We start from the raw sequence: 24196 nt of genomic DNA on the forward strand, positions 1-24196 counted from the left end.
GTTCACTAACAGGGCTTGTTTTTGCCACTGACAGGTGGCTCAGGTTCAGATTGTTGTCATAAGTGTTTGAATAACAATATGGAGAGGATCCCGCAGAGAAATTAAACGTCTTTTCCTTACCTTTCACTTGATCTGGTTTGTTTGCTATCGTCTAAGTCTCATCGTGAAATATCAGGATGCAACAGGTCCCATCTTCTGTCTCTCTGTCTCTCTCTCTCTCTCTCTCTCTCCCTCTCTCTCTCTCTCTCTCTCTCTCTCTCTCTCTCTACTCAGGCTCAAATTAATCTGTGCGGCCATCGAATTCAAAGACCTCATCAACATCGTTAAATCATTCAAATGAACAGCCATGACATTGAAAAGCTTTTAGATTACACTAAACGACGCTCTCTGTCCTCCAACACACACAAACACACTTTGTTTTCAGTGCGTTGTCTTTCGACAACACGTCACTTCAAGAAATTTCCCGACCAGACTTGAGAGGGACTGAATAATGTTGTCAGACACTCACAATAACAATCCGAGCCCGTCAGTGGCAAAAACAAGCGCTGCTAGTTCCCATAAATGATGGCGCCGTCGTTCCTTGATGAGATTACATTGCAGCCCATTAGCAGCTGTTGTCTACGGCGCTCTTGATCAATACTGATTTCAGAAATGATAAATCAGTTACACACCAGAAAAGTGGGGAAAATGGGGTCCAGATTAAACAACTTAGTTACCCTTGAGCACCACCAGTGAGATAGTGTATCACTTAAAGCTGTTAAACGATGGAGAAAGGACATTTTCTTTATAAGCAGAGGCAACGAAAAAAAGGTACTACGAGCTCTGGGCTGACCTCTGGTTCAAGTCAACAGGAGGAGGAACACGCCTGCATCGGCCAGGACATGTCTCATAGATGACAAGACCAGAGGAGATTTCAAGGCACAGAGAAAAGCAAAGCCCAGGAACACAGCCAGCACAAACAGATGTTGGAAAAGCTAGCACAGATCCAGCACAAAGCCAGGTGCTGGATGGCAGAAGAAAAAAAAATCACTGTAGACAAAGATCACATCACGTTAGCCATGTTGGGACTTCACTATGTGGCTGAAACAAAAGGGAAAAAAGGGCTCTGTCTAAAGCCTGGAGCTGGTTTAACTGCACCAACCGCCATCAGGCGTCATAATCTCACAGATGTGTGAGATTTGCATTAAACCACTTCACTGGATGAGGGCCATGACATCACCGAGGCTATACACCAGTCCGACTCGATTTGGACATAAGGAAGTAATGTTACTTTGACTCTTTACATTATGAGTGAAAAACAAGTTTGAGACTTTATCTAAAGTTTGGTTATTGGTTCCTGTTCCCAGAGTGGTGCGCCGTTATTATTATTAAATGTTAATAATCCCAGTACTTTAGTGGATGTCAATGATGAGCTTTCATAGTTGCTAACAGCTAAACACACTCCTGACAGCCACCTCATGGCTTAAGAGGAACGGAGACATTACACGAGCAGAAAAAAAGGAAGCAAACAGCTGCGCTAGTTGATCAAATGTTTTCCCACAGACAGTTCAGAGTGGTTGTTTGTTATCGTCTCGGACATCTTTTCTCCAGCAGAGAATACAACATATGTTCCCGGCGGAAAAGAAAGAGGGCTCACAGCGAGCGATGTGGAAAGTGGAGTAGACAGGGCCATGCGAGAACTAGTAAAGATGGTAAAGAAGCTTCTGTTCAATCAGTTAACAAACAGAGCGTCTGAAAAAACGGGGATGGAGCGACATCATGCGCGACTAAAAAGATAAATCCAGGATGACAGATCCATCGATCATGAAGTGACACAGACAATGATGGACTGCTTTGCACAGACTCCTCGTGTGATGAAAGGAGGCGACAGAAGTTATGGTTAACAAAAAGCTGATCGTTAAACTGTAAAAAAAAAAAAAAAATAAGCACATAATGTCTCACACTGTCATTACATTTCCTGACATATTGAATCAAAACAGAAGTTATGCGCCAGCTATCTGCAGCAGTCGTCTCATCGCTTGTTGCAGCTCCTGGATTTGATCAGAGCTCACTGCATTGAAGCGGCCTCGAGTGCAAGCTGCACAATGACGCCGCACCACACGTGTTGTTGTTATTACCAGCCGTGACAGTGAGGCTGGTATTGTTTTCACCTTGTGAGTCTGTGTGTGTGTGTCTGTGTGTGTTACCATGGCAAAACGGGGTCCTGGAGCCATCTACTGTGGCGGACGCGACCACAGCGGAGGTTGTCGGAGTAATATGTCAGGTGATAATATGTCCGCTGACGCCATTTGTCGCCGCAATAGCGCCACGAAACCTTCCCCCGTGCGCAGCTGGGATTAAAATGAAGATGGGTGTGATCTAAAGCGAGAGCACCGGAAGTAGAGAGGTAGGAATACAATACGCGACGATAAGCTGGGAAACCAAAAGGCTAATGTGTGGATGTCCCAGTGTTGATGAACTACACAAAGCAGCATATTTAATTAGTTTGGCAGATGCAGGTTTTTTTTCTTCAGTCTGCTGCATTCACTGCACAGCAAACCTGATATGCTACTTCAAATATTTACTGTTTAAACCAGCAACTAAGATCAATTTGAACATAGTGTGATGGTGCGTGGTCAAGGTACGCCATGAACGATTACATAGCCGTCCCCCCTCCTCTCTCACCACCACTCAGGTCCTATTAGACAGTAAACCCTCTGGAGGGAAAACAAAATGAGGAAGAGCCGAGAGAAGGAGGCAGGCAGAGGGAGACGGGGTCTGCTGCTGTGCCTCGGCATCAGTGATGAGACATTAGCCTCAATGTCCGCGCAGCACTCAGCTAACCCGAGTAAGTGAGGAGCTGATGGAGAATTACACAAGTTTTTATTCCTCCAACACCTTCAGTGTCCAAGTTTGCAAACAGCTACATCCTGTAATCTAAAAGATTAGAGATTAAATCCACTGCTTTTCCACATCTTGGATGTTCCAGCGACTAAAGCTGCCTTATGAGATCTAGAAATACAAACACTTGTGTGCGTTGAGTTTGAGTTGTACTTGTAATCTTTATTCAACGGAAGTCTTTTAAATCCACACAGCTACATGCAACTTCACACCTCGGGGACGTCATCCGCCTGCCTCTTTAAATCCAGTCATTGAAATCATGGTTTTAAGAGTCCCCAGGTGAATGTGTCTTTGTTTATGTGACTTAAGATTGGTAATCCATCACAGTGAAGAGCTTGCCATCTTTCAATTATTCATAGTAATGTCGTTGCATGCTAATGAAGTTGACACATTAGCAGCAATTACACTCATTAACTCGGAGTATGAAAACTTGGGATATTTTTTTTTCTGCGCATTTGTTACTGAAACTTTACAGAGCTTCTCCATCATGTTGACTTTGACATGATCCATTATTTTAACTTAAATAAAGCAAATAATAACAATATAACACAGTAAAGCCAACCAGACATATTTGATAAAGATCAAAAGCAGAATAAAAAAAGAAAATGAAGCTATGTTTAACTGCAGCTTCTGTGAGGAGCTGCTAAATATCCAATTCAAAAGACGGATCATCATCATTTAAGATAAACTCACTGTGGAACAGACTCAATTAAATTATCCTGAAAATAGTAATAGATGGAAGATTTAGTGACCTATTTTCCAGAATTAAAAGTTTTGTTTAATCAGCAGTCAGCAGAAGTTTCACTGACATAAAGTTTGCTGAATAAACCATAATTTAATTAGTGCGTGAATTATTGACGTATAAAAATAGATGAAAGCGTCGGCAGCGGAGCATATTTTGATCTATATCACACACATAAATACAGACTTTTCTTACCATGCTCTTAATTAGTTTTGTGTGTTTATTCTCTCATCATTTCCCTCCCAATATATGTGTATGTATATATATTGTTATTATGTCTTAGACTGTTACGCTCCAATCACCAAAGCATATTCCTTGTATGCAAACATACTTATTACATACATTATGTTGCGAGTGTTGCAACTATATTAACAACAAGCACTTAATGAACTTTTTTTTTTTAAACAAACAGACATGATGTACCAACAATGCAAAGTAAGGACTGAGTGCACGAAGTCAATGAGCTTTAAGATGCACTCAGGAAAAAGTTTTAGTCGTGGATTAAATTCTGCTTGAATAACTGAGTGAATAGTTCTGGGCGGTGAGTTGGCTGCTGCTCCGAATTTACTTTTTACTTCTTTGATGACTCAGATAATGTAGGTAATGTACGCCAGCACTGTTGTTGTTTCATAACTGTACACTATGCACTTCCCTCATCTACTGTGCTCAGTCCAAATATATCATATAGTTATGTTCTCGGAGCATTATTATACATTTCCAAGATGTTCCCTAAAAAGATATTATAAGGCAATGACTCCTTTGCACAGTATGCATGATGCAAAGACTTGGAGCGACTGCTTCATCAGATCCAAAGTACATTAGCGGCTCCAGTCAAAGCCTTTAATGAATCAACTGTGGCAAGAAGCATCAATGTGAAGACACTGAATGATGCCTTCAGTGCAGACACTTCCCTTGTTAGCCTATATATCCTATAAGTGCTGATGGAGGGAACTGGAGGAAATGTGCTGCGGCGCACAGGTTGTTTCCTATTCATGGTTTATAGAACAAGTGGTTATGTGTGGTTGTGTGTGTGTGAGCACGCAGCTGCAACACTCATATCAAGATTTTTTTTCGTATCCACTGTAAATTGAACCATGCAATGTTACACCGCTCAGTTTTGTTTGAGCAGGTCTCTCGCAGACAACCGTACCTGTACATGCTCGTATCTCCAGTTACTTTCTCCTCTTTGTATTATAGATGATGTCTGTTCATTTTCCCTTTTGAATTATTCAATCCAGTCGAAGGCGCCAATCACATTAATCGTCACTCATATTGCAGGAAACGGTGGCCGACGTGTCCGTCTGTGCTCATTTTCTTTATTGAGCTTTGACGTGCTTTACATACGCGTTTGTTTGAGAGATCTCGTAATAGAAAGCAAAAGCAGGCCCTCTTCTTCTGGCCTAGAGTGTGCTGAGTCATGACAATGCATCCTCTCAGAGACTGGCGTTGCTGTCTTAGCGGCTGCAGCGTCAAGGAGGAGCGTTCCACTGTGATTTATTGACTCGGCCTATACTGCAGAGGGAAGCAGGGAGACTCAAGTGCTCTCACCTGCGAAAGCGAGGCTCGGCGTGGTCAGGAGAGGGTTTTTTTATTTTTTATTCCGAGGCTCCGCCGCTCACATTACTGCACAAAGAGACGAGACGAGGGGCTAAACGATTCCATATTCACCAGAGGGATGAATGAACAGTCGGAGGAATCGTGTCCGCAAATGTATTCTTAACATTTCCCGGCGTTGAACGTATGAATGAACCGGAGCCAGCGAGGTCGGGGGGAGGTTGGAGCGCCGACCACTTCCTCTAAATAATGAACACACGCGTCTGCAGTATCTCTCTCCGGTGGAGCGGCTGCGGATGTGACCCCCGTAAACTGCTCCAGCGCCGCTCTGCAGGTTCCCGTGTCATCATCGTATGTGCGCTGCAGCTCTGCGGCCCTGACACTCCCTCGCTCCCCCCCTCCGTGTGCACGCCGAACGCCCCGAGTTGAACAGGTGATAGCTCGTGCCATTTTTCATTTTCACGCTTCTTCTTCTTTTTGAGACATAATACAGGCACTTTGTTCTACACAGTAAAAAAAATTCAATCTGCACTGGTTTAAGGATAATAATAAACTTAAACATAAAGGTTTAACAGCTTTGCGTCATCCTGACTATCCTCAAACGCTTCTAAGGACTTAAGGGTGCTCACCAAGGGTGCAGCAAGACCAGGCTTTCACATCTGAGTCCTCTAAGTCTCCTCTGATCTCATCAATTTAACGGCAAGCTCCTCCTTATGGCTGGTTTATACCTTTTTGTCCTTTACACTGTCAAGCCGGCCTTTAAAGCGATCCACGTAGAACCTGACTGTGACTCCGTCAGTATTACATTTCATAATACAAATGGCTGCACTGCATTTATTTCCAGCTCAAATTATTTGCCCAAGAGTGAAGAGTCCATACAACTGAAATGGGTAAATAACCCAGTTTGAAGAAGAATTATTGAAGTCCATTTTTACTCAAGGTAAAATGTTAATTTACCATCGATGGGGCTATGACATTCCCAGAGTGCACCATGGGATGCTTCGTGGACTTGCTTTGCAAGCCTCACAAATGGCACTGACGACAGGACACATTTTAAATTAACGCCGGAGCTGTTGGTGAGATTTTGCTCCGCTTGAAGGTCTTAAATTTAATCGTGGCAGCGGTGCTGGAGATATTCTGCAGCTGCTTCTTGATATGATCTTTTTTAAGGGGGGGGATTAAAAGAAAGCCGCTGGACAGGAGGGCCACTGCAACATCAGTGCTTCATTTGTGTTCCCAATGCTGGCCTGTGAAAGCATCAGAGAAAGAAGAAGAAGAAGAAGAAGAAGAAGAAGAAGAAGAAGAAGAAGAAGAAGAAGAAGAAGAAGAAGAAGAAGAAGAAGAAGAAGATCTATGCAATCTACACGCGCATAAAAACAATTACTTTGCTCACAAGTGTGTATAGATTTAAGTAGTTCCAATCTTAAACATTCAGAGCTACTGAACATCATCACTGCTGTAAAGAAACATGTGCTCGACATGACTTCACAGTGAAAGTGCACAGTGTAGCATGAAGCCTTTCTTTTCCTGAAAAGAGCCTCTCTGCATTAGTCTGTGTTCAGCGTGTGCATGTTCTCCACCGTCTCAGTCAATCCCAGAATACCAGCACACAATGCCCTCCTCAGCTGCCCCGAAGACAATCTGCTCAAAGCAGTGAAGGCAGTGGAGTAAAAACACGCGGAGGCCCTGCTATACTTGTCATCCTTATCATTCCAGCCCACTTATTCCAGATAATAACAAATTACCAGCCGCGTCACTCAAGAGATCTGACTTTGACCGAGGATAAAAGTCATTATGGGGGCTTCACAAGATGTTCCTGATGGAGACTCCTGGACAGCAGAGACAGACACGGGAGTACATTCACTGATGTTCCACGTGCACGTGTGCACGGCGGCTCGTGGCCGCGCAGCGCCGCTCTGTTGCTATTCATTACTATTCACAGCTCGCCTGGAAGCGAAGAAGAAACTACTGTACGAGGCGAAGATCCGACATTAAATGAACGATTCCCCAGGCAAAACAAAACAGCCCCAGAGTTTGTGCTACTTAATAGCTTTCCTGCCTCTGTAGCCCGGGGTCCAGTCTGTTCACGGAGCTGAGAAACGGCTCGAACAAGAGACTGTGAATGCACCGCCGGAACGAATTGTTGACAGCGGGGCTTCCTTCAATGTGGCAAAGGTTAAGTGCACAGCTTTTGTATGTTAAAATAGCACCGCACGACAACGTGTCAGGATTCCAAACGGAGTATTATATAATGAACTGATCACATGAATCACCTGTACAGTTACAGTTTCCACATGAAGCTAAGCACGACATCAACACGTCTTGAATTCTAGCAGCGATGAGTCGTCAGGGTAATGAAATGCCATTTATAGTTTCTCGGTGCCCGAGTTCAGGGTCTCGATCTGCAAAAGCATGTTTACTTCTTTTGGAACCTGAAAGGAGATATTCAACGTTATGAATGACAGTCAGACGCGTGCCTTCCTTCACATTACGGAGGAGGGGGCAGCTTTTGTCCATATTTAAATTGTATTTTACACGTGTAAAAAAGTGAGGGATGAGAACCAAATATTTTCCTACGACGTGAAGGCTGTCTGTCATTTCTGACAGAGCGCTGAGGGCGATCCTCCGTCGCTTTAAATAAATCACAGTAGAGCTTTGAAGAGCTGGAGGCCCGAGGACGCGTCCGTGACCCCCCCCCCCCCCCCCCACTGCGGGTCACAGCAACACATTCACTGGCCGTCTCGCAATGATTGAGATGGATTTACACGATGGAGTTGGTTGACAGAACGGTGCGTCTGATACAGGTGCGGAAAGGTGACTCGGTGCCTTCGTACAGAACCAAAGCACGGACCAAGCACGGATGAAAAATGGCCGTCGAACCACGTAAACGCTAAATGACGGGTATCAATCGATTAAGAGGGAATCTTTCTGACAATGTCTATCATAATGAATGACAATAAGGAAGTCGAACGCAGCCCCGGGTGAGAGGATAGTCTTGTGAACGAGTCCTTCAGCACAGAGCTGTCGCCTATATGGGGCCACTCTGTTATATGATGAATGCATTATCTTTATACATTAGGTATTATAGTTAAAGAGGGGGCCCAAGGAAAATATTGGCCACATTAGGGAAAGCCTTATGATTCATCACCCGAATGATTGCCATATGTGAATCATTATATGTGATTTAGAATAAACATTGAATACTTCCCACCTCAAAGACAGCAAATAATAATGTATTACGTTATTAAACAGGAAATCAAGTATTCATTGGGTATAGTAAATGCATTGTCAGTGCATTATTGGCAGAATCATATTTAAATCACAAATAAAATCTTGTAAAATGGTTGAACCCCTGCACCGTGCCATAGCACTGAACATTTCATCCTTTTTATTTCCTTTTAGATAAGGCGGCGTTTACAATTTAACGTGAGACGTGTGCCGTTTTAACATTTAAAGCAAAGCAAATCTCAGCAGAAGAATAACGTCTCACAGGTTTTCTGTTTTTTTTTCCTCCTTTTCTTCCCTGGACCGGAAAAAGCTTCGGCACACTCGGAGCAGCACAGTCATTTTGTACTTTCGCAGTTAAGTCCACGACCAGCCATGTTCTATTTTCCTGTAGAGCCATTACAACATCATTATGTGTGCTCCAGAAAGCATGGCATGCTAGTTAAATATTGAATGAGTGAAGGAATAGCACACCAGTATCTTGCTTTCATGAAGCTATCAGGAAACCCATTCTGCCTCCAAATGTGTTTTTTTTACTGTAGATAGCATTTGCTATGGTTGAGGCTACAGTAAGTACTACTGCATGTCTATTTTTAGGAAGGCAATTTCAAAGTTTACTGTGTGCAAACGCATGCACATAGCCAAGTGCTTAAATGGAAGCATTTTGTGTGAGCGTGTATGTGTGTGTGTAGGTGTGTGTGTGTTGCTTTGCTTAAGGCTCGTTATTTGTGAGTTCAACAGGCAGCGCATACTCTCTTATTCTCCGTAGGGAACATAGCTTCTGTGTTGCTTCTCCATTTCTATACCTTGAGGCTTTCCAAAGAATCACTCAGATGTAAAAAAAAAAAAAAAAAAAAAACAGGGACTTCACATCTTGAGTATTAGCAAACAATATGTAAATTGCATAACCTCACCCCCGGATTGGTTATGTCACGATCAGTTGGATCCACCTGGGTTTAAGTTCTATCCCGAAACAACCCCAGCGAGCGCCACGGAGCGGCTGCGTTTTGTTCTGTGTTGTTGGCGTGATTTATTCTTCTTCATGGGAGCGGACCTCGCGTAGATCAGAGGCACTTTGAGCCGTCGCTTGCGACAGTGCAGCGAGCTACAAAGACCGGTGGGGCTTTTTGAACGCCCTCCTCGGCCCGGCCGCCACGCGTTTAAGTGCTGCAAAGAGAGAGGTGCTCCTTGATTGGCAGCTCAGGATCAGCGGAGTGTGTAACAGGAGATGTGTTCACCAGCTAAACCTTGTCATCATGTCAAAATCAACTAATACATGTTTCTCCGACTGAAGTGTACCAGGCGAGGAGCCAACCGTGTGTGCAGCCGTTGAAAAGCAACACCGCCTAACACTTTAACACTGATTTATTTGAGGTTTTAAGTATTTATGGGAGTTAAAACATGATATCATGATATGAATACAAACCTGTCAGCGTGCTGTCGGCTCGTCACTTGATTTTCTAACCATGAAAGATATAAGAAATCAATAATTCTGGCATCAACATGAGACACATTCTTTATTTTTAAGCGAGCTAATTTGATTGATGCAAGGCTTTCTTTTTTTTTTTACTTCTCACATTTACTAGATAGAGTGATTTTTTTTATTGAGATGCATTTTGAAGCTGGAAGCTGACATCGCCCACGAAGCCGAGGTCAACACATTTTTAAGGACACTTTCTCTAAATTGCTGGTGGTTGTTGGGAACACCTGATGCCGGCCGGGTTCACCGAGGAGCACAACACTGACTCCTAGCAGAGGCAGAGCTGAAGGCATATCTTTTTGTAAACACTTTGCATCAGCTTCACAGTCGCAGCCGGTAAATTTAAACCTCTTTCGTTTTTTTTCAAAAATACTTTCCTCAAAGCCAGACTCAAAAATGTTGCATTGAACTTTTCTCCTCCTCCCTCTGAAGAGATGTACGAGTGCGCGGCTGCTTCCCTTTTCCAGGAGATAATTCAAATGGGCACATGTTTTCAAGTTTTCAAAACCAAAATGTCAAATATTTTGCGGCGCCAGCTTCTCAAACGGCTTTTCTTCGTCTTACATTGTGTTAAATTAAAATATCTTTGTGTTGTGGACTCACGGTCAGACAAAACAAGACATCTGAGGAGGCCACTAGAAAACAGCAAAGGGCACTTTTTCACTGTTTTCTGATATTAGTTCTCAATTAACCAACTAATCGTTTGATCTAATTATGTCACCAATAATGAAAATAATTTCTATAGTTGCAGCCCTGCAAAGGCAACAATGTCCCCGACAATTAGAGTGCACTCAGTTAAGTTTCATGGCTTTCTGCTGGAATAGGGTTCACAGTTTGAAGCACAATGGTTAAAAAAGATTGACCCACGACAAAAGAAGAAGAAAAAAAGTCTTTAGCTTTAGAGAAAGACCTGAGTTTGTTCACTGTGACTCATCTGAAACTCCTCTGTGATGCATCAAAAGCAAAGCAGACAAGGGATTAAACATCCAGATGGATTGGTTATAGTGCGGATGACAGCGGTGTTGAGATAATCTTCTTGACAATTATAAGTTACGTACATTATGCATCCTGCTTTTAATGAGCCTAATGTCAAATGTATCACACAGCAAATTGAGGCAGTGTGGCTTTGGTGACACTCGGGGACGAGATACTGCAACGTCCTGGCTGTTTCCTTCATACTTCATTTAGAAAATCTCACTCTCTCCTATCTTTGTTTTAAATGTGAGGCCTTTACTCTGCCAACCACTTAAGCACACTAATCTCCTCAATTAATGAAGGGGCACAACAAGACGGCTCGCTTCCTCGCACAAGGAGATGAGGGGCCACACATACATTGACTTGAGGGTCACCACTTTTCTGAATATTTTGACTTTGACTTCTTTATTCAAATAGATTACACACGGCCGGTCTTGAATAGCAATCTAAAATCCCTCTCCTCACGTGTAACACGTTTTTTTTTTTTCCTTCCCAAAACCATCCACTTAGCACAGTAATAGCGCAGATCAGCTGAAACATCCTTTATGCACAATGACTAAATATTGCTGCGCTGTGACGGATGTCATCTCATAGAAAGTTGACGCGGGACAGAATAAATTGGCAGCCATTTAAATTCCGAGCAGTTTTTTTTTTTGCGTCAAGCTGTGGATTCCAGCAGGCTATTTTTGTCCTCATATCCATGTGCGCTCCTCTGCACGTCAGCAGCTGGGCCGAAGCAGTCAGAACGGTGCCAGAGCTCGACCTTTCAGCGCTCCGGGTCAGCATCCTGGAGGTGTGCCAGAAAAACTCTGAGCTCCTCAAGACCATATGGGGTCTGTTTCTCCACACAACCTCCACCCTTCCCCTCTTGCACCCGCTCCTCGAGGGCTGCGAGCTGACCCGCCCTCGCGTACTGTACACCAGGCCTCATGAGAAGCAACACAGCAGAGGAGCTGGATAACGCTCCAATACGTGTTATATTACAGATATTAAAGTGTCACCGTTCACTGTTATTAGTTGTTAGTGTCAGTAAAAGTGACCTGAACACTGTTGCTTTCAAAGCATCACCTACCTTATTCATTACCAGTATTTAAAATGTTTTATCTCATACCTTGAAGCTTCTTTTAAGTGTATTACCTATTTGGTATTTGGGGAAAAAGAAAGCAGGAGCAGTACGGGAGCAGAGCAATGGCTGCTGGTGGAGAAAAATATCCACCTCAAATTATCAACATGCACGTTAACGCTAAGTAGTTAGAATATTTTCACATGTATTTCTTGCTGTTGGACAACCATCACAAACAGGGAACTGAAGTGAAATAACAAAACGCGTCTATTCTCATCAAAGCGACCGACTCAATTGACAAAAAATAGCAGATATTCTGAATATTCCAAACACTTTAACAGATATTTTTTAAGCTGGCTAAAATACATTTTGCTGCTCCGCCCATCCGTATTACTCTGCGTCCATGCCTGATTCTCCAAACTGGGGCCGTGCTGACTGCCATCTAATACGCAACTCCTTCCTTTAAAACTTGTGAACCATCCCTTTAAAGCCCAGCGTGGGGAACATTCCCTCTTGGTTAAAGCGTGGCAGGCCGGGGCAGCTGCAGGACGGTCCCTGCCAAGGACAGAGAGCTTCCCATGCCTGTTCAATGCCGTAAAATGGGTCATTGAACAGCTAAATGGAGTCATTATGATGAGTAATTAAAAGAATACTGCTGAAGACTCCAGAACTCGTCTTTTCTCCTGGTTCCGCTGCTTTTTGTGTTGTCTCGGGCCTTTGCTGAAAGGCAGCTGCCTTGGGCCACTTAAACTATCACCCCTTTCACTGGGATGCAAATAGCAGCCTTAGCAGCTAATTGAATTGCATTATCTATTGTCCTCTCATTTACCGAAAATCTCGCCATTTTTGCAGATTCCCATTACCGATTGTTGGAGATTGAATTTTTTTTCGCCCGTGCTTTTCATCTGATAACGGCATGTCATACACTCTGAATCACAAGGGATGAGAGCGCAGAATTGTTTCGTTAGAGCAAGAGGAGTAATATGAATACCGATCGTGCGGTAATCTGGAGCTTGTCTTGTGCAGATATTAATATGTTCTGGATGTAGGTGGGAAAATTGCAGCTTTGCATCGTTAGAGACTTGTTAAGCAGAATCCTAAGAGCGGGAACGAAGCATGGATAAAAGATGAGGAAATCATGTTTCATTTCCATTTCACTTATTGTAGTGAATACAAAACATCCATCTCTCCTTTTCGCTTTCCCTCTTATTTTAACTTCCAATAAAAATGCATTAACTCGTGGCCACGCAGCCTCCCGCGGGCGGTTTGTGCAGCACATTCTCACTCACTTTACGGTGAGTCATTAAGATGATAGGGTGGATGGGGGGTGGGGGCGCGTGAGGGGAATTTGGGGGACGGATGTTTGATTAATTAGTAAAACTAACTTTGGCAAGACCGGACACTGAAACACAGGATTTCATTAGCTCTTGCTTGCTAGATAAGGTTAATGAGGTGGTTTCGGATTCTTGAGGAAGAAAAAAAGGAGGAGAGGAAAAAAGGAGCGCTCATGCTGCTGAATTCAATTCGGAGACCGCAATGCCAAAAGAAGGTTATCATCTGAAGAAGCAGCTTTATGCAGACTGTGGATTGAATTGTGTTGACTGAAATACCTGCATGTTACATGACAGCCACAAGCTGCTCGAAAACATATCAAGAAAATTGCTCAATTAATTTATATATGCCGCTTTCATGTGTTTTCCGCCACAGAGCTCGAAAAAGGAGAAATCAGTGAACATCCGCACTGCTGGAGGCCACCAGGGATGCTTTCTCACACTGCGGACTTCAACCTAGATTCCCGAGGTGAGCGCAGGTATTTATTTATCTTGTAGCTTGAGTCAACTGCAGCTCTGCATGAGCAAACGGTCCCTAAGAGGATCAGAGGGAATCCTGTGCTAATCCACTGGTCAATACACATAACAAGTACAGCGCCAAAGACAAGTCACTCAAAGGACATATCATCGGGTCTTTTATTAGGCGACTAGTTGCGGTTTTCATTAAGTGAAATTAGAATAAAATGTCCACTCATGTCAGTAAATGAGTTGCATTCCTTGTGCTGTTTTCATATGGCTCACGTCCAACCAGTATTTGTGTAACAGGCCGTAGTGGACCTGTAATCTGAGGGTGGTGGTTGAGATCCTCATCCTGGTGTAAAATAAAGTTCTACTCAGCCGATTCTCCGCGATAATGATCGGGAGATCTGTTCTTAATGCTTTGTAGTCGCCGATCCCCTGATAATGCCACGGCGGTGGGAACAACAAGCTGTGTCTAACTTGGCAGGAGGAGAGCTAGCAACGTGTGCAGCACTGCAGCTAACCGCTAAGCTACAGAGGCTCGAAGAGCGGCAGTCTGTATCGAGCTAGTGGCTCTGCACACGGGCAGAAATACGTGTGTAACCGTTTACATATTCCCCAACATATGATCCTTATGAATGTCTTTTTAATGATACAGAAAGTTTGTTTTTATTCTGCTTTGTTCTGTCCCCTTTTCTTTCCACCTAGTTATTTCATGGCCTGATGTTTGTATGTATATATATATATATATATATATATATATATATATATATATATATGGTACTCGTTAGGAGGCCATTCCCAAGTGACCTTCGTTATGTACTCTTCACTGGCTCACTTTCTTGGAAAACATTTTCCTGACCTGCACGACCTTTCTGTTTTAGTGACTCACTAGTTACTCAGCTAGTGTGTCATGTAAATTAGAGCAGATGGAGTGCCCTTTGGCTTCATCAAGGCACATGTCAGCAGCAGTTTGGTCTAAATGTAACACTTTTCTCTTGCTGTTTACTTATTTGAAACCAAAGAAGGAAAATTACCTGGGTGTATCAAAGATGGTCAATATTTACATGATATGAAATGAGCAATTTGACCTCACGGGGCTCCTCTAGTTATAAACATCTGGTCTTTAATTTAAAAAATATATGCGATAATTCCAACTCAGAAAACAATACTTAACTCGGCTGAAGCGATGCGGCCGTTCACCGAAAATGAAACTACGCTGCAACACAAGTCAGCCATGCAATAAAGACAAAGCTGTGGAGAAAATGATGAAGACGAGTTGGAAAACAGTTCCTCAGACCGCAGATAATGTATTCATCTAAATCAGCCCGCAACCAGACATTAAGCGTGGTGTGTGAGTTCTGCCAGAAAGCACTTAAATGGATGTCGAATGTTTCAGTTTCATCATTAACAAAAGAAATCCTTGTGATTGTACTTTCCATGCAGTTTCAGATGGGATCAGCTACTTATGTCATTTTGATTCAAACGAGAAGTTGAGAGACAATAAGCCTTTTTTTTTCTTGAAAATCATCTAAGGAAAGACATATTTGGACAGATTAAAAATATAAAAATCCCCAGTTGGACACATTAAATATGTGTTTGAGTGCTGGATCACTTGAATGACTTTGATTTAATCCCCTCTGTCTTTCATGTGCGGCCAGAGGGAATTTTCTCGTGTCGAACTGTCTAGAAATATTTGTGCTGCACGGCACCAATGAAAAAAAAAAAAACGTTATTATGCATGAGAAGCACAACAAGCCACACGATTTATTGCCATTCTAGCACGAGTTTGGCAACCCATGAAAGAGTTGCAGCTGGGCTGCAGCGGCCGTCATTAAAACTTAAGATGTAGTGCTGCTGCTGCTGCTGGTGAAAGTTAGCCTGTGTGGTAGCGAGTCGCTGAACCCAGGGCTGGAGAGGGACCACAAAACTCCCAGTTTAATTATTGTATTTGATAAAAAAAAAAGAGTGTCCAGACCAATATTCTTTAAGGGGACCCATAACTCCTCGTTCCCCTGCAGAGAGATGTGATTTTACTTCTCTGATTCATACAGGAGCAAAGGTCCACCGAATGAAACACGAGCCCTCAATCAGGAACATTTTTATATCGTCTGATTCACCATTCATGACGTGATCCTCAGATTTCATCATAACCACAATCGATGACCATCAATTATATGATTTATATTCGCAAAATAAGGCGATCTGTCAAACGAAATATGATTCTAAAATATAAAAACATTGGATGATTATAATCTGGCGAATAGAATATATATTGAATCTTGGATGTAATGTAATATAATGTAATATTCTAATTTCAGTATCGTATTCAATGACTTGTGTGTTAGTTCACGAACACTTTAACAAATTCTGTAAGGCTAAAAAATTCAAAAATGTGAGAAAACTGGCAAAGCCACAAATCCTCTTGACTCACGAGCATGTGTCACAGTCTATTGATATGATTCGTCTTTGCATCTGTCCTGATGTTTTTAATAGACGCTATACTGAAGGCCTCTAGTGCTTCCTCATTGATCACTGTGATCATTATCTGGTCCGGGTCGCAGCAGCTTCATCCCCATCAAGCTGTCTCGTGCCAGCTCCTCCGTCAGCCTGCATCCCTAATTGATGGTACTAGAGAAGAGTTATTTGAATGGATTACCGTAAAGAGCATCATGGATTAGCCTGTGAGAGACATGGATCCCGAGGGAGCCTTAAACTGGTCCCATAAAGTGATTATAAAACATCTGTATGGTCGGCAATCATTGGGCTCTTTCCTCATCGAAGGAATTTAACCCTTCCTTTGCATTTGCTGATGCATCAGCTCGACTCCGGCTCGTTGGCATTCGTTGGTGCGCTGATCAACGATCAATGCCCACGAGATGGCAAAACAACTGGTTGCAAATGAAGCATTGGTTTAAGCCGCCGCACTAGTGATTTAGTTAGTGAGACGTCTAGCGGGTTAAACATGGCGACCATATAAAACCAACCTGTCTCTTTAGGCAAGAGCAATGCAACACACCACACCCTCCATGGCAGCACAATCCATATTTAAAGGGCTAAAAGGCTGCTTTACACTTCTTGATTAACGGCTTGTGTGATTACTTTATTACTAGGACGTTCGATCAGCATAAAAGACAATCCGACATAGTGCCTCTTCGGGCTTCAGTTGTGCTTCTCGTCGGTGGGTTTCCCAGAATCGAACTTATCCGACTGTCGTCAGCCCTAATGCACTGTAATTTTACTCACTTGATGCTCCCTAAGTCCATTAATTATGTGATGAGAGCGCCATCTACAAGAAATATGGCTGCCCTAAGAATAAAGGTTTTGCCCCGCTGAAGATAAGTGGATCCAGATCAGACGGAAAATGGCTTCAGTAAATATCCTGTTAAGTCCTTTTCCGTTAGTCAGTGTTAAAACCTCAGTGGTTTATATGAAATAAAGAGCTTTAACTGCTTTAAAGTGAGTGTTAGAGTGTGCATGATAAACTAAGTTACAGCCATCTGAGTTACTGAAACATACTGGCCATGAATAAAGATCTACATGTTTATGTAAAAAGCCATCATGCAGAAACCTACATCTGGTTATTTGTCAGAAAAGTTTTCCAAGGGCTTTGGAAAATAGCATTTTGCTGCTAAAACATATGTACTTAGAGCAGAATTTGAATGTTTAAGCTGACACTAGAAACATCCCATCAAAAAGAGAAGAAAAGAAACAATGCAGGCAGAACACAAGGTCTCTGCAGATAAGTAATGAGTAATGATCATACATTGTTTTGCATACTACACCTTTAAGGTGGACTAGGTATTCTCATTTTAGAGAGTTTAAGATGAACAGAATTCATGACCATATGTTTTATGAGCTATGCATGAATACATTTATATTTCTTTTGTTCACAAAAAAGGTAATTCACAGGCAAAGACATGTACAGTATACGTTCTTCACAATGAGGTTACATATTTTTTGGTCTTATTCTGAGAATTGCTGGATATGAACATCAATCACTATGAGCATCTGCACATTCACAGCATTGATACAGTTAGGGAAAGGCATGAGGCATCAAGGGGATAGAACAATATTAAGTATGTTTGTGTTGCTCCAGAAGCCCATATGGAACAATAAGGAAATGTAAAAAAAAACCAACAAATTATTGCCCACAATGCATCTTTACAACAAATGCATGTACAGAAAACCGAGAGGAGACTCTGATGATCGCCTTATGGACCCCCATACAAACCCCATCCAGCCAATGAACACGGGGTTAGCTCTTATGATGTCATCAAATCCTGTTAATAAAGACGTGCACGTGCAGCCGGTGCTGCGACGGAGCAATGAGAGAGGCGATCATGGAGAAAATTAACGAAAGTTACGATAACGCCGCGCATTTCTGACAGACAGCTGTCAGCCATTCTTCACGGACTCCCCTCCCCCCTCCGCCATTCTTCTTCCACATCACCGATAGCGCCGCGACCACCTCTCCCAGCATGACAGGGGCTCTTTTCTCAAAACACGACACCTCACTTCTTCCCTTCTTATTACACGCCGTTCATTCGGTCGGACGGCAGAAGACGAAAGCCTCTTCTGTGTGTGGGTCGGATTTGAAACGAGCGCAATAAAAGGAGGGAACTCCATGGTCAGCGCACGTGCTGTCCCACAACGCAGGTTTTAGGCACGTTCCTGAGTGAGGCAGGAGGAGATAATTGAGGCTTGGGTTTATCGCCCGCAGAGAAGGATTAAAAACCTCGGGCAACGCACCTTTAAAGAAGGACTTCCGGCCATCTGTGTCTTCTTCATCTTCTACAGCCCTGCCCTCCATGTCTGTCATGTCTCTTTAACTGCTAACTTTTCTTTTGTTATACCTTATGCAATATGATTTTTCTTTTTAAAGCCTATAAGCTCGTTTGAGAGTTCATAAAGAAGCACGGTACACGCCGTAAAAGCAACTCTGTAAATACATTTGATGAACAAATGTAATGTGACTCGATGTTTATAATAAGGAGGTGAAACTGATGGGAAATGTGTCTCAGGTACAGAAGCTCCTTCTGGCACCTTGAATCTTATTTAGTTCTTTTCTGAAGAAGTTTTCTTTGGTCTGAAAGATAACAAGCTTGCAGGAGAGGAGATGCTCAAATGAGAATCATGTTTGCAGGTATAATTTTATTACGTTTTAATATCTCCGCCTCACTTTCTGGATCGCTTTTTAATGACAAAAAAAAACATGATATAATATCCATCACATCCTGCTGTGTTTGGTTGTTTCTGTTTAACAGGAAGTGACATCACCATTTCATGATGATTTATGTGTTTTCCGTCGCCGCTGTGCTCCCTCATTCCCGTATCGTCTTCAGAAGATAGCACTGCAGCCGAAAGTTGCACCTCAAATGGATTATAGATTAGTATCAGTGTCAGACTGTCCTACTTGGGCGGTAATGTGTCCGGACTGTGGAGCAGAGCCGACACAGAATCCCTCACTCGGGGTCATAAAAACATATTGGAGGTGTAATAAATCTGCTATATGAAAACAGCAGATTAGTGATGTGAGCGATGAGAGTAAATTAGTCAATAGGTTTAATGTATCCATGTCAAGGACACCATTTGTCTCCAACTGTCTGCATTGAAGATTCATGTGCGTCCCGTGTTTGCGGAGCAGCAGCTGCATTTACTTGTGAATTCACCTTCAGCCAGTGGGAGGGAGTGAAGCGATTAAATCCACAGATGTACTTGTTGTAACACCCCGATGCTTCTCACGCAGGAGATGCAGGTTGCCCCGCCGCCTCGGCATCAGGCGGCGAGGGGGTTTTCTGAACCGAGCTGCTGCGTTTGACGCGTTGGAGAGCGAGACTGGGCTGCGTGGCATCGTCTCGACGTGACACGCTGTGGACATGCATGTTGAGATGTACATTGGAGGGTTACTTGGGGCGTTGTGGAAAGATTGTAGGATAATTACTCGCATGAAAATGCTGATTCTAAAAAAATAAATATAGATAAAAATCCACATATTGAGTCACATGTAACAACTTTACGCGACTAAACATTAGGAGTAGGAATCACCAGAGGTCCCACGATACGATATCGTCACGATACTTAAGTCCCGATACGATATTATCACGATATTGCGATATGTTAGCTTTTTTCTTTCAATCGCAAATTGTCCCCAAAGGAAGGTTTTGTCGACAAAAAATACATTGATTTTACTTTTCTAGGACCAAAAAACATTTAGAATTGATTAAATAAAAGATCGATCCTTGGCTTTCGTGTTTTTTAATACAATATCGCCACGCAAAATATTGCGATACTATGCCGTATCGATTTTTCCCCCACCCCTACCAAACATTGAATTAATAGTTCAAATAGAGAGCTAAACTTATAAATGGCAACGTAATGAATAAACAGGAGTTTCTTTTAAACTTGGATCTACTTCACAACAGGGTCAAATCTGAATTTGAATCAATTTGACTGAAAGTAGAAAGAGCTTTCATGGGTGGAATGATCAATCACGTCACAAAAGACGTCTCTCCGCTATGTAATGTAACTTGTCACATGACCTTTCTGCTCTGTTGTAGGATGATAATTGCCTCTGCCTCATCTCCTTAGCAGGTTACGGCGCAGATGACATTTATTGACTAGACACCCTCGTACAAGTATTTTACAAGAAGTGTGCAAAAGGCAGCGTTGTCGAGGAGCATCTGTGAAACAGAGGCAGTTATTTTTTTTTTCATACATATCGAGCACTTGTATTATCCATGCTGGTGATGGAACCGGCTGTTTAAAAACCTCATTAAAGCTTCTGCTTCTTTAAATAGTGAATGATGTATTCTAATGAAATCCCTGCCAGAGAGGAGGCATGTGTGAAAGAACGTGAACGGCATTGTTATAGCGGTGACAACGTTGTAACATGGGAGAGCTACTGAAGCACAAGGGGATTATTTTAAACACTGCTTATTGCATACACACGACAATAATTATCCCTTTGTGGGGGGTTTTTTTTGGTGTTTTTTTTTTTTTCTTCAAAAATCCCCTCCCCCGTTCCTTTCTTATGGGGCGTTTGTGGAGGTAAATTCAAATGGGCAAAAAGCAATAAAAATGCAAATTCTGACACAATGTCACCAAAGCATTTTATATGTGTTCATCCCCACTAATGTCCATTAGCATTTAAAGCATTTATTTGGTGCATTCTCCTCCCTAACTGGGATAAAAGTCCTCCCAGTGATGTACCTGTCATCTTGCGTTGGCTTCCTGTGGTGCACCCAAAAAAGACCTTTCACTGCCGCGATTGTCGAGCGAGCGCTTTCTGTTGCGTCCTCTGCCCCGTATTGAGCCTGAGAGAATTTGCCTTGTCAGAAACAATAACTTCCCTTTTAAGGCAGAGACAGTTTTTATTTTCTCGATGTAGCCATCGCACAAGGCGGTTGTTTCCATTTGCCTCCCTCGTGTTTCTTTTCATCCCGGCACTCATTGCGGGGATACAATCTGATTGATTTTTTTTTTTTTCCTCGTCACCTTGTCCAACTGTGATAGCATAAACCTTTTAGGTTCTGTGAAAAGCAGCTCGAATGTTCAAACATCATTATCAGATGAGCAGATCTATCTCTGCACTCCTACAACAAATTTGGATTTTAAAGCTACTGCTGCTATCTGCTGTCGCTGACCACACAAATCCTAAATTCACCACCTCGTGGCTGGATTACTGCCCATGGAGGGAGGGCCCGGTCATTAAATGTTCAATTTGTATGTCTGTCAGGGGGATTATGAGTCGTCAAACCTACTCAGATGTGTTTCAAAACATCACACGAGCATCGCCACACCACCGTTAAACATATTTATAAAAATACGCCGACATGAGAGTCTTGACTGAATTTTTATTGATGATAGTAGGAAGATCCCCCTCGCCCCCCGGAAGCTAAGCTAACTCTTCATGATGTAAGTCAACCTTTGTGGATACGACCTCAACGTGATAACGTCCTCTTCCTCATCATGCTCGAATGGCTGCTTCCGCCCTCCGCGGCCTGTCAATCAGCGCACGGAGGCGGGTTGACCTGTCAGTCAGAAAGCACGGTCCTGCGGTACACAGCGAAATTGAATTAGCTCCAGTCGCATCCTGAAGGTTAATTGGTGGGGAAACCTCCGCTCAGCATGGCGAGGTAATTGACAAAGATAAGGGGAGCGAGTCTTATCACGGATTTTGTCAGCATATTCTCTAAATATAAGAGTTTAATAAACACGTAAAGAGGCTGACACCCAGCGAGCCGGTTAAATCCACCTGAGTAGTGAGTTTTCCGTAACTTCCTGTCCCGCTCAGGGCTGCGCGGTAGCTCTCGCTTTAGCTCGACATGTCATGACTCAGCAGCAAGAGACGAGGGGGGCTGGCAGATGCTTTGGCTCGGAGACCAAAGTAACGTGCCGAGCTGATGGTCAGTTGATGGCCTGGAAAATTGCATTTAAACCTTCAGGTGCTATTCCAAGTTGTATCTTAACGCAGTGAATTAAATTAAATTCTGCTTTTGCTCCTGTCCCTTTGATAAATGCTTTCTATCGCCCAGTTGCCTTTTCCCCCCTCTCTTCAGTATGCACTCTGTGGAGCCGCACCAGGGTTTTGTTACAGAATACAGTACAGTGCAAAGTTCACAGCATCCATTTTAAAAAGAAAGCACCGTGCAAGGTTGAGCAGGATGCACCTTTCTGCTCCCTTGTTTTCTCATTAATTCTGCCAGGGCCGCTTTAACTCTGCAGCGGGGTTTCACCGATGCATCTGTCTCCATCAGTGTGGTGTAATTCCACGCTCCTCTCCGTGGCTTATCATCTTTATAAGAGGTGTCACCCAAAGTAGAGCTTTTAGTTTGTAATGAGATTTTTTTTTACTCTCATCTAAGCTCGACTCATACTAGGTCATAAGCCTGCTGGAGGACTCTTGATACACTGAAGAACAATAGAGTGAGATATTGGGAATTTACAAGAGATGGCAGGGCAGTAAGTCATTTAAAGTTTCACAAAGTATGACACCTGTGTAGAATACCAAGTAGCAAGTGGGCCGAATGTAACTTTCCAAAAGACTGGTTTCAAATTCAGGATGCCTACGCTCATCCGTATCAGCCCAACCTTTGCAGACTTTGGCCTTAATTATCTGAAAAGGTTCTGTTATTTGACATTTAGCACTAATGTATCATCAGCATTAATTGAGATCAACACACACTTCAGCAACACGTAACACACTCGTGCTTGTTTACAGCTAATTAGATGGGAGCGGTACTAATTGGCAGCAAGAAGATGATACTTGTCCTTTAATTTTCATTTAATCATCTCGGAAAAATGTCAATACATCGAGGATGTTTGATTACGGGGAAAAATAACACAAATGCATGTTAATGTGCATTCTTTATGATTTGTTTCTGCAACAATTATAGTAATGTTTCGTTCTTTTAAATGGCAAGTAAGACATGAGGTGTTCAATAAACAGCTGCGATGGCTAATGAATCACAGCTTCTGAAAACACGACCGAGTCAGACTCTTTATTGCCGACTGGAGTCTTACACACAAGGAATTTATTTTGGTGTGTGGATGCATAACATGAACATTAACTCATTAACTTTATTACCATCAATACAGGAAATACAAAAAAAAATACATGTTGAGTAAGTTAACTTCTAACTAGTATATTGTTGAAATCCATTCTACAGCGTGACATTTAAAAAAAACAAATAATTTACAGTAACCACATAACTTATTCACTCGCGCGTTTACTAAAACATTTGGTGAAAAGATGTTGTAAAGCGCAGGAGCTACCAGGAGAGACAGCACAGAGAAAATACATGAAAATACCAAAGTGAAGGCTGCTCTTTTGTCTCATTGTTACCCAGAAAGATTTGAAGAAAGAGGGCATGTTTCCAACCAGACCAGACATGTCCTTCTTCCAAACTTTAACACATCAAAATGGTTTGAATTGTTCTTCAAATTGAGTTCTGATGAGAAAACACTCGTCAAAGGCAGAGGCGGGACATGTACCGCTCCAACTACAAGCTTTTTCACCTCATTTCACCAAATACATAGAAGTACACCTCCACCTTTGTAGGTATAAGAGTACTCGCAATACTTTCGATGCTTTTTTTCTTCAAAACCTGAATTAAAAGTTCCTCTCGGCATTAAAGATGTTGCATGTTTTAAATGATGTGAAATTCAGAGAAATGGTCTCACTTGTGAGATTCAGGCAAACGATGTTAAATCTAACACATTTAAAGAAAGTTCTGGTTTTTAATCACCGACAGTAAAATACGCTATAACTCCAAATACAATATTGTACATTTATTACTTTATTCCAGACTCAAGAAGTTCCAATTGTCATGAATAAAAGGCTTTGTCTGGAGGACAAATGCACACAATGCTCTGTACTTTTTAGTTGGGTTATACTAACTAAAAACTGTATTTGCTGAGCTCCTGTCTACCGAAGTGCTGAACCTAGTCAATGAAGATATGCCCATCAATTATTTTCCAGGCAA

At 42.5% G+C, this 24196-nt stretch overlaps 1 protein-coding gene across 1 annotated transcript in view; it reads left to right on the forward strand.

The window, feature by feature from the left end:
• elfn1a (extracellular leucine-rich repeat and fibronectin type III domain containing 1a) overlaps positions 1-24196 on the forward strand; it is a 63070-nt gene that overhangs the window by 28854 nt on the left and 10020 nt on the right. The window contains exon 2 of the mRNA XM_068577817.1: positions 13627-13719. The gene's annotated coding sequence lies outside the window, so the exon portion shown is untranslated. The remainder of the gene's footprint in view (positions 1-13626; positions 13720-24196) is intronic.

This window comes from Clinocottus analis, unplaced genomic scaffold (genome assembly GCF_023055335.1).
Source record: "Clinocottus analis isolate CAN_PGR_092001 unplaced genomic scaffold, fCliAna1.0.p SCAF_16, whole genome shotgun sequence".
NCBI classification, from domain to species: Eukaryota; Metazoa; Chordata; class Actinopteri; order Perciformes; family Cottidae; genus Clinocottus; species Clinocottus analis.